Source organism: Tachypleus tridentatus, chromosome 4 (genome assembly GCF_004210375.1).
Source record: "Tachypleus tridentatus isolate NWPU-2018 chromosome 4, ASM421037v1, whole genome shotgun sequence".
NCBI lineage: Eukaryota > Metazoa > Arthropoda > Merostomata > Xiphosura > Limulidae > Tachypleus > Tachypleus tridentatus.
In genome coordinates this window covers 91,669,066-91,681,691 of record NC_134828.1, presented here as the reverse complement: position 1 = coordinate 91,681,691, position 12,626 = coordinate 91,669,066, and positions in this window count along the sequence as shown.

Here is a 12,626-nt window from a genome sequence, read left to right as displayed (position 1 = left end):
ACCTCGCCATGCTGGTCCTAACTGGTTAGGGTCTTGGATGTAATGTTCTATAGATATTACTTATATTACAGGCTTCAGCAGTTGAAACTTTTGTGAAGATCACATCAAAACTGGTCATTAAAGCTTTATGGTTTAGTTAATCAAGAATAGATTTAAAGTCTTTGAAAAAAATAGCCAGCTGATCATACATATTTATAAAATGCCCATGTTATATATTTGTCAAGGTTGTAGTTGAATGGCTCATTATTCAGTATTATGGGTCATAGTGGACAATCAGGTTTGTGAGATTAGGGGGTGCTGTGCAGTTGTGGTGTGCATAAGTTGGTTTTGCATAGGCAAGAATAAAGGTTTTTTAAGATTGTTATCTTCTTTAATCTGTAGTATTTTGTTCAGTTGCTTTTCATGTTTTTGTTAGATTTGTGTGCATTGACTTAAATTTGTTTTTGTATCTGATTTTGTTCAAAAATTGAATAACATGCTCATTTATATTCATTATTACAATTCTATTGTCTTTACCTACTACAAGAATTTTCAACTTGTCCTGTTTTGGGTTGTTTATATAATATCTTTCTGTGTAGATTGTTTTTAGCTTTCTTTTTTGTGAAAATATGTGGATGGTTTTATGTGCAAATTCTTTTAAAAAGTTGTTTTTAAGATGCTGTTTTGAGGAAATAGATGTTTTCAATTTTATCTGGAAAAACGGGTTGTTTGTTATCAACTGAATTGCTGTCAAAGTTGTCTTCTTTCTAGGGGCTGTTTTCTGTTTTTTGGTTTGTGTAGAATGACTCTAATCTTCTGGCTAAATCTTCCTGACACTTTCATTTCAATGATTCAAATACTTATTGGTGTTACTAAGAACCTAAACACACGTTTCTCTTCAGTGCTTAATTGTTAGTCAGATCCTATTAATTATGTGTTTAGCTCGTAATATTGGCACTCATGTTTAGTTTTTTATTGTGCTGGCCCTTTTTTTTTTTTTTTTTCTCCCCTTGTCCTTACTGCTGATTGGACTAATGTTGCAATGCACGAATCTGTAAATTTCTGGTTGGATGCAGCAGACCAGTTGATGGTCCAGATTCATTTTCTGTTTCTGGAAGTCATTCAATTCTTCGTATTTCGAGTTTAACAAGTCATTTCTTGTAATGACAATTTTGTGATTTAAATTTCTTAGTTTCATTAGGGTAATACGGGTTAACAGTGGCGTAATGTAAGTTAACGCGTAACGGAATTTAAAGAGACTTACAGTACGCAAAAAAACTCTACACACGTACTCATCTCAGATAATCACCGCAGCGAAGTAATTTATTACAAGAAACAATTGAAGTAAAAAAATATATTCTAAAGACTGCTGATGTGGATACTAAAAGAAGGTTACCAAACACTGTTTAAAACTAATCGTTACTGAGTGCATGTTTATGAGATACGAGATTGAACGGGTACGAGATTGTAGGGGCGTTACATTTAGATTTTAAGTTATTTATTAATATAGGTATAAAGGAGTTTCTTCCTTCATGTTTGTTCAATTTTGAGTAGTTGTGTAAGTAGGGTTTCTTTGATTTGTTTGCATTTGTTACCATACTTAGTTTATATGGCTATGTTGTGCTTATTTAATTTGCAGTGTTGAAAAATGTGCGTTTTATATTTTGGCTTGTAACTTCGATATAGAAGTTGTGACAGTCGTTGCAATGTATTTCATAAATAACGTTGGCGTTCTGTTTCAGTGTAGTTTTAACATAGTACAGATTTTAGTTTTGTATCTGCTTTATGAATGAATTCAGTGTTTAGTGGGGTGTTATGTTAAGTTTTTTTTTTTTCCAAATGTTTGTTATTTTATCGCTAATACTGGGAATATGTGGTATGCAACAGTGTACGGTCTTGTAGTTAGTTGTTTCATTGAATTTATTATCGTTTGTTGTTGTCGGTCTAGGTATGTGTATATATTTTTTTTTTTCAACGTTTTTTGAAAATTTGTTGATTTTGATGAAGTGTTGTTTTATTTGGTCAATTTCATTATTAATTTTATGAGCTGTGTATAGTTTTGTAGATGTGTTTATTTGGTTTATTAATATATCAAGTTTTTGTTTTTTGTACAAGTCCTAGAGAATGTATAGTCTAGTATGGGTAATCTTTCTGTGGATTTCTTTTTTGAATTGTGTATCAGTTCTTGTGATCTTGAGGTTGAGAAATAGTACTTGGTTAGTTTTCTGTTGTTCATAGGTGAATTCAATGTTGGGGTGTATAGTTTGGTGTTGTATGTTTTGAATTTCGCAAGCAGCAAACCCCTAACTCTTGGGCTACTTTTACCAAAGAATAGGATCGATCGTAACATTATAATGTGAAAGGGGCGAGTGTGTGTAGGTTAGTGGGATTCTTTATAGTAGGTGTCTGTGACTTGTTAGCGATACATTTAAAAAAGAAACGGGCAAGCACCCAATTTATTTGTTTCAAACTAATATATTGAAACCAAATATAAGTGTGTACAAAAATTCGTAACACTATTGGTTATTACAGTTATATAGAAAGCTTATTACAATAAAAGTTATGAAACCCATTTTATAAACTGAACATTACAACTAAATTCGTATGCAATCTAAATTTACTTTTGCTTTCACTAACTTGGTCGCCTGTGTGTATTATCTGACTAAGGCCTAGAACTTTGTACAAATAACCAGATGTTATGATGCTACTAAATTCGCTTTAACAGTGCGAAAACTTCAGGTTTGAGTCGCATAACGTAAAGTCTCAAATACTGAACTACACTATAAATAATTACTAAACAATTGTGCACTTCACTCGGTAACTTAATAGTAGAATAAGTAATACTTCTAACTAGTAACACTGAATACATTTTCTAGCACTGAGCTCATAAACCCATTGAATACACAACGAATACTTTACTGTAAGTCGGTACTCAATAACTAATTACTGATTCACTGCTTAACTTTCTAACCGACTAAAACTGAACTCTTAATATGCGTCTTGTGCTAACTGCACAAATTTTTCCATAATGCACCTTCTAGGAAACATGCAAGTTAAAAGATCGAAAATATTTGTTCTTATGCATATCTAGTCAGTTTTTTTTTATTGTCGAACGCTTTACTCTCCTCAGCTGCCAAAGCTGCTGACCATAGTGTACGTTTAGTGGACAGGTTCGGGCCGCTCGGATCCAGACGCGCCCTACATCACCCTCCTCCGCTCCCTTTAGTCTGAGCCTCGATTTTACAACAGGGCTCATTAGACCTGTGTTTATGGCCCTCATTAATCCATGAAATTTCAGATTATCACTGCCTTCTAATAAAGTGTTGGTGCTTTATGGTGAAAGAACAATATATTTTCTTATCATAGATAGTTTTTTTTTGTTGTTTTTTTTAATAATTAGAACACAAAAGGTGCGATTTCAACGGGTTGAAGCCTCTACTCGAACTGTATTGCTAGTTTTTGTTTAGGTGTTTTTATTTAATAAACGTGCTTATAGACATTATATCACAATGTGTTTGCCTTTTAATGAGCTTAAACAGGAATATAATATATTTGTGATTGTTTAAGCATGTTTCGAGAAACTTACAATTACTTGTGTTGTAACTAGCCCACATTATTGTCCCAGCAATGTCCAGGCGGTCAGTCGGCTCGGTAGTCACTTAAATACATTGCACAGTTCAGTCCTACTTCCATTCTGTTCTTTCTTCGTTCGTTGTATGTTAGTTTTCAATAAAGACTGTATTTTAGCCTGTTGAGTCATCTGGGAAACATATATTCCAATTATGACAAGCAAGCGTCTGAAACTTTCCGATATTAGACAGTTCTGCAAGCCAGTTACTAGTACTACAAGTGACAATGTAGATAATCCAACAACCTCAAGCAAAGGAATGAAAACTTGCCATACAGAAGAAATACCATGTTCATCAGAGGACGAGTCTGAAAATGCTTGTGCAATTATTGCACATCATGAACCACCAGATACTGTGAAACAAGTTTGTGCAGTAATGAAAAATCTGACACTCCACATATACAGTGTGGAAAGCCATATCATCCAGACGCACAACTAATACCACGAAAGAAAACAAAATCTCAAAATATCAACTTCCAGGACAAGTGATTTGAGTTCCCAAGACTGTACTTCGACAATCAGACTCAGTCATATGCTTTCATTGTGCCAAGGCAGAAAATAGAGGCCTCTTTACAGGGAAATTGGAGAGGCCAGTGGAGTATACCTTCATATCCACTGGTTTTTGCAACTAGAAAAAGGCAAAACAGAAATTCAACAAACACCAATCCTCCTCTCAGCATAGATTTACTATATCTTCAGAAGGTTCACTTGATGTAACTCCAGTGACTGTCCAGCTACATGATGGTGGGGAAAAAAAAAAGCAGCAGGAAGAATGCAAAAGAAGTCTAGCCAAAATATTTAGAAGTTTACGTGTCTTATTGCATGCCCACGGCTAGTACAGCGGTATGTTTCCCTGGACTTACAACGCTGAAATCAGGGGTACGATTTCCATCGGTGGGCTCAGCAGATAGCCCGTGTGGCTTTGCTATAAGAGAACACACACAAATTTTTTAGTGCATCAAGGTTTAGCATTACGTGGACATACTGATACGGAGGGGAACTTCCTGCAGTTAAGGAAGCTCCTGGAAGAGGAAGATCCTGAGTGGACGGCCTACTTGTCAAAGAAAACCACATTCACATCACACCAGGCTCAGAATGAAATAATGGAGATGTTCAGCCATCAAATACTGAGGAACATAGCACACAAAATGTAGCAAAGTAACATCTTTGCATTAATGGTTGATGGCACTCAAGATGTTACAGGTGCCGAACAGGAAGCTATATGTCTACGATACGTAGATGAAAACCTTGACGTCCATGAGACATTTCTTGGTTTGTACAGTGTTTCCAATACAACTGGTCAAACAATATCCTCGACTATACTTGATGTACTGACTAGACTCAATTTACCACTGTCAGGACTAAAAGCACAAACTTATGATGGAGCCCCTAAGATGAGTGGTGCGTACAGTGGATGCCAGGCAGGAATAAAAGAGAAGTAACCGCCAGCTTTGGTTTTTCACTGTGGAGCACACAAGGCTAACTTAATAATGCAACATGCAGTTGAAGCTTGTGAATGTGTTCGAGATTCTATCCAGTCGGTACATGAACTTGGTGTCTTGCATCAGGGATCATGCAAATACAAGACAGTCTTTGAAAATATTGTATCGTCACACAACCACAATGGTCCAGTTAAAGACGTCCGCCCACTGTGTCCAACACGCTGGTTGTGTCACCTATCTGCAATTACATGTGCGAATGATCACTACAGTGACATTGTTGATTCTTTGTCTGAAATAGTAAATAAAAAAAAAAAAAATCAGATGTAGCAGTAAAAGCACGAGGTCTGCTGGACAGATTTGACAAAGGAAAGACAGTTTTAGGATTGTTGATGGCTCAGCATCCATTAGCTGCATTAGAGGAAATAAACTGTGCATTCCATGTAAAATCAGCAACAGTATCTGGCATGATTGAAGCATCTGCAATGACAGGTGAGCAACTGCGGGTATTGCGAACAGAGGAAAATTACAAGATAATTCAGCACACCATTCTGCAACAGCTAGAGATTACTACAGAAACCAATACTTTGAATTTCTGGACACGGTCATAGAACATGTGACCACTAGATTCAATGCAGACAACAATGACTTGAGGCAATATCTGGCACTTGAGAACATGCTCACATCTGGCAAGATTGACAACTGTTATAAACTTCTATCCAGAAATTTCTGCACAACGACTCGAGTTTCCGTTGCCCATGTTCAAAGGAACAACAAAAGCAGTATCTCTGTAAAATGCATGAAACAAGCCAGCAGATGTTTAGTGAAGTGTTTCTTCTCATAAAAAAAATTTTCCTTGTATGTCCAGTATCCAGCTGTGAATGCGAACGCAGCTTTTCTGCATTAAAACGGTTGAAAACGTGGTTAAGGTCAACTATGTCTTAGTGCCGCCTCAACCGTGTGGCGGTTTTTTACAATCACAAAGGTGAGTTGGACAAGATAAATATAGAAGAGCTTATAAAAGAATTCGTAAACAGATCAAAGGTCTAAGTTTGGGAACATGTAGGTTAGAAGACTAAATGAATCTTACTTCAATGAAAAGTATGAATAATTATGTGCAACATTGTAATGATGTGTAATTTTCAAGAGTTCGCAAATACATGTTAATTATTTTTATCAAACAACATGAACAGTTTTACAGTAGTTATAAACTTATCAAGGGTAATTACTAATTTTATTAATATTTTGAAAACGTAATTCATGCAATGAAAGTTATTAGTAACCTTGTCAAGTATAATGGTCATACTGTGCAGTGTGCAGGAATAAATTCATGTGGCAGTTAATTTGTGACACATTTGTCTTTATCCTATTAACATTTTGAAAACTCTTCACAACACCTCACTTATACAAACTTACATGGAAACCTTGAAGTATCGTAGCAACAAGATTACTCTGACTGCATGTTTACAGCTTTCAGGTTCACGTAATCAGAGATTACCAATGTGCAAATTGAACAGTCCACATAAGTGGTTGCAAAAATCATTCCCCTCCCCCATTGGGTGTAATAAATCTACGCCCTTGCAGTGTCATACTTATGTGAGCTGTAAAATACTGAGATTAAAATCAGGTGTTCACCAACCAAGAGCACTAGAAACCTTTTCTGTTTTCCTGGGGGAAATTGATCTTTCCATTCACCCGAACGAAACCAAGTGCGCCATTGAAAGCCAAACAAAGACCGAGTTATGGCGTGCACCGAATTTTCTCAAAATATACCAATCAAGCCACCAATTTCATGAAAATAATTACAACCACCAAGCATAGTGCCGATACCATTCTACGGAATGGATGTTATTATCACATCCTTCATTTTAGTGCCGAACTTCCTCACCGTCGCTCAATCAAATCAAGGATACACAATCCACCACAAACTGCTTCGCTATCTAATGAACCAGCAAGTGTACCCAAACAGATTCCTCCAGCAAAATATCGCAGAACACTCAGACTACTACTCGGGAGACCAAGACGTCTCATCTTCTACTGAACACTTCCAGGCAATTAAAAAAAACAACAAAAAACTCCAGCTTCCTGAAGTGCCCATTTCCACCACTAAACAGGCTGCGTTTTACACGAAGAAATACCTCCGACACTCCTCTTCAACTCGAATTTGAACACAACCTAAGCGCCTCTCAAGATCAGTCATGTCTTTTCTAGCAATAGTCTTCTATGTTTAATTTGTACCCAATTTACAGTATGTGTATTGTCAACCCTTGCATATTTCTGTTACTGTTCAGGGTGGCTCTTAAGTCCCTGCCCATCCATATGTTATTATGTTATATTCAATTATACATGTATTATAAATTTGTTTCTTTTTTTCAGAGAAATATGGCTGATGTAAGACCATTTACACTTGAAGAGCGTGTTGTGACAAGTACGTGGGTACGCGAGCTCAAGAATACTGGTGACACCATGGATACAATAACTGGAAAATTTAAAGAAAGACTCGATAAGGATCCACCAACACAACAAACGATGCTAAATTGAGAAAGCAAATTGTTTGAAACTGGCAATATTGAGGATGCACCTCATTCAGGAAGACCAGTTAAACATAGATAGTCATGTGCTGGTGTGGAAGAGTCAGTAATTAACTCGCCGTTAAAGTCGACAAGTTAAAGATCAGCTGAACTTGGTATCCTGCGAGCAACCATGCAGACCTTTATGAAAAAGGACATGGGAGTTAGTACCAAACGTCCTCGCCGTCGCTCAATCAAATCAACTTTTGTGAATGAACCTAAGTGATGCTGATAGAGAAAATAGGAAACTGACGTGTGACGAGTTACTGCCAATCTTCAATATGATCCCTTCTTGAGGAAAAGTTATGTTTACAGAAAAGTGCTCATTCTACCGTTCGAGTCGAGCACGAAATGTTTACTTCTGGGCAAAGCAGAATCCTCATTATTATGAAGAAATTGAATACAACACTCTGCATGTCATAATGTAGGCAGCACTTAATGCACGTCATGTTATTGGACCATACTTCTCTGACGGGCCAGTAAACCATACCTCATGTCAAAACATGTTACAACAATGGTTTATTCCGAAACTCGAACTTGGAATCAGAGACGTTTGGTTTCAACAAGATGGAGCTTCGGCTCGCTATGCCCTCACTGTGCGAGATTATCTTAATGACACTTTTCCACAAAAATGGATAGGTTGTGGTTTTGTAACATTCCTGGCACCCATGAAATGGCCCGCAAGAAGTCCGGACTTGACAACATGTGATAACTCTCTTTGGGGATACATAAAGGACATTTTTCTAAACAACGTGATAATACTAATGATGAGTTGAAGGCAGCTGTTACCGTGGCATTTGAAACAATAACTCTTGCTATGTCTCGCAGAACAGTTCCCAATGGAGACCTTGTTGCTGTTGAAGTTTGTTATCACTGACAAAATATGGTTACAGTACTTGCATCAACCAGGGTAATATGTGAGCATTGGCAAGTAAAGAAATAGACAAAGACGCTATTCATGAACATGCCACCAAAAACTTTAAACCAAAGTTCAAGAATCTGATTCTAAAGTATAAGCATGTGATTTAACTGATGACCCTATATTCACATTTCCAAGAACTTTATAAAGTGATTAGTGTCATGTTATCTTCATACGCAAAAGAAAAACTGAAACGGCATATAATCAAAGAATGACTTGAAATTTCTTTCATGTCACAACATGGGAAACCTTATATGTTCAAGATCGTGGTAGGAAACTCATGAATTACACAGACCGATACAAACCACTGATGCTGATATCCAGAAACAAATAGAATCCATAAAGTAAATAATGAAAAATTTACAAAATCGTAATTTATTATGTGGACTGTGTGTGTACATACATTTACCTATGTACACAAGATTGACTGCCAAAAATGAGAATGAAAAAAAGTCTCTGGATCTGTAAAATTTGAAAAATGCTGCATTAAGCCTAATGTTTGATTCAAATAGCTCATCCCATTTAGCTCCTAATAATGTTGCATTATAATAATCAAGTGACATATTTCAACAGATTATGACATTCAGATATTGATTTAGTGTTTTATGGCACAAAGCAGCGAGGCTATCTGCGCTAGACACTCGGTAAAAATGTAAAAAAATAAATAAATGTAGTAATAGACATAAATGGAAATGAAGGTGAAACAAAGTATAAAACCAATGTTGACACCTAGTTTACAATGTTAAGATAGAAGGCAGAGTATAAGAAGTTGTAAGGTATTTACTCTAGCAAAAAGGTAATGATCATAACCCGCCAGGAAGACTAACAGGAAAGTATAAAAACCACCGTCAGTCACCTGAAGTTGGCCTTTCCAGTCCTGGTGTCGAGTTATTTAATGTTCTGGCCATTGTCCAATGTCAAATTGAAGGAGAGAGATTAAAACTGTAAAAGAAGAACCACAATTAAAAAGGTGTAATGAATAAATATGCAACACTTAAACGAGATTAAAAAGTTTAATGGCCATTAAAAAATTAAAAACCTTATCAAGGTGGACAGTCACCATTACCAATAACTCTGTTCAATGTTAGACTAACCCTGGGAAAAAATGTTTAAAATATTGCCGTCGTTGAGAATTGTAACGATGGCAAGAAAGTAAAACGTGGCTGATAATGATGTGAGTGTTACACAAACTACACACTGGTGCATCAGTTCCAGATAAGAGAATGATGAGTTAAAAACTGACCAATGCGTAGCCCAGTGAGAACAACTTCCTCCTTCCCAACATCACGGAAGCTAGATGGCCAAAGTCCAATTTTGGGTTTGATTTGAAAAAGTTTGTTGTCGCGTTGCTCACTCCAAGTGGACTGCCAGCTGGCACGGAGCCGAGCCTTGAAAACAACACCATAGTCCATGTACGGAATAGGCATAGAAGTGATCGTGCTGAAGCAGACATATTTAGCTGCCATGTCTGCAAGCTCGTTCCCGCGAATACCAACGTGGCCTGGTATCCAGAAAAACTGGATTGAAGTAGCTGCTAATGAGAAATGGGCCAGTCGGTTTCGCAACTACTGACCCATAGCAAACCATAGCAGAGCCCACTGAATTACCTGATTTGGAACCATCTGTATAAATGGGAACTGAATGATTGTTTGAAAGATATTCATTGAATAAAAGACGGTACTTCCAATCTGGAGTATCTGCCTTTTTAAGGTGAGTGAAAGAAAGGTCGCATTTGGGGGCTGTAATAAGCCATGGTGGGATGGGCCGACCTGTGGAATCTGCAATGTTATCCAAGGACAGACCCAATTCATCCAATGGCTCCCGGATGCGAAGGCCAAACGGAGCAATGACAGATCGTCTGTTCTGAAAAGGTACTGCCCACAGAGGAAGGAAAACACATTCCCAGGTGGGATGTTTTGGTAAGGAACGAAGTTTCGAAGTATATTGTAAAGATAGTTGCAAACGGCGAAGGTGTAGAGAAGGTTCATGAGATTCAATGTATATACTTTGAACTGGAAAGGTACAGAAAGCCCCATTGCAGAGTCGAAGTCCTTGGTGATGAATGGGGTCCAGCATCTTTAAGGCCGAGGGTCTGGCAGAGCCATAGACCATTGATCCATAATAGAGTTTTGATCTAATAAGAGCACGATATACCTTTTAACAATGAACAGCGATCTACCAGTTAGGGGGCAGATCGCTGTTCATTGTTAAAAGGTATATCGTGCTCTTATTAGATCTTATTAGCTTCGGGTCAAATGCTGCTTTAAGTGTGGTATAAAGGTCAGTTTACGATCAAAAATAAGCCCCAAGAACTTGGTCTCCGGGACCACTGGCAGCAAAACTTCACCAATACGAAGTTCAGGATCAGGGTGAATACCCCGTCGACGGCAAAAGTGCATGCATACAGTTTTGGAGAGAGAGAAATTAAAGCCATTTGCCACAGTCCACTTCCGTACACGAATGAGGGCAGTTTGTAGTTGCCGCTCAATATATCTCATGTTTGACGACTGACATGAGATGTGAAAGTCGTCGATATACAGCCCATTCGCAACAGTAGAGAGAGTTGTTCAGTGATGGCATTTATCTTTATACTGAAGAGTGTAACACTCAATACACAGCCTTGAGGGACTCCAAGTACCTGTACAAAAGAACGGGAAAATGTCGAACCCACACGAACTTGGAATCTCCTGTACATTAAAATGTTTTTAATAAACATGGGTAGATGACTACGTAACCCATATGTATGGAGGTCTCGCAAAACGCCATACCTCCATGTTGTGTCGTAAGCCTTCTCTATGTCAAAGAATATTGATACAAGATGTTGGCGGTTGAGAAAGGCATCTCTGATAGATCTTTCAAGACGAATTAGGTTGTCTGTTGTGGAGTGCTGTCGACGGAACCCACCCTGGGTGGGCGAGAGAAGGTTGTTTGATTGAAGGAACCAAACAAGACGAGCATTAACAATCCTTTCTAATGTCTTTCGTAGACACCTCGTCAAAGCAATTGGACGGTAGTTTGAAGGAATCTTGGGATCTTTCCCTGGCTTAGAGAAAGGTAAAATAATAGCCTGGCGCCAGGCATCAGGAAAAACATTCTCCTGCCCGATCCAGTTGAAAACAATCAGAAGGACATCAAGAGAAGCAGGAGATAGATGGTGCAGCATGTCATAATGAATATCATCAGGTCCAACAGACGTACTGGCAGACCGATGAAGGGCCACTTTTAGTTCCACCAGGATAAAGAGACAATTATAGTCAAAGAAACAGTCAGTTCAAAAGGAAAGAGGTGATCGCTCTGCGCGAGTCTTGATGGCCAGGAAGGTGGAGGAACAAGCAGAAGTGCTAGATACCTGGCAAAAGCTTTCACCTAGAGTGTTAGCGATGTTCCGAACATCAGTCACCTCCTGACCATCAGAGAGTAAGATCGAGAGGGGGATAGAATTGTAGTGTCCATTAATCTTTCGAATCCTGTTCCATATGATCTTGGAAGTGGTGGTAGAAGATATGCTGGTTGTGAACTTAATCCAAGATTCCTTCTGGCTTTGACGTCTTACCCACCTAGCATGTGCACGGGCCTGTTGGAAAGCAACCCGGTTTGAAAGTGTGGGATATCTACGAAAAGTATCCCAGGCCGGCTTTTGAGCCTTCCGTGCTAAGTGGCAAGCAGGATTCCACCACGGACGAAGATATCATGGAAAACGTGTCGAGGTTTTAGGAATACACTGAGCAGCTGTATGTGTAATACAGTCAGTTACCGCTGCTACACAGTCGTCTATTGATGGCTGATTTTACGATGGCAGGATCAAGTTCTGCGAGAGCAGTAAAAGTGGACCAGTCTGCCTGATCCAGCTTCCACCGGGGCACGCGGGTAGGGTGGAATTGATCACAGTCAGTCTCTCTCAAAAGGATCGGAAAATGATCACTGCCTAGTGGATTACTGTCAACCCTCCATGAAAAATGGGTGAATAATGAAGGGGAGCAAACTGAGAGATCAATAGCGGTAAAGGACTGACTAGGTGCATGAAAGTAAGTGGAAGAACCAGTATTGAAAAGAGAGAGATTGTGATCAGAGAGCATCCACTCTACAGATCG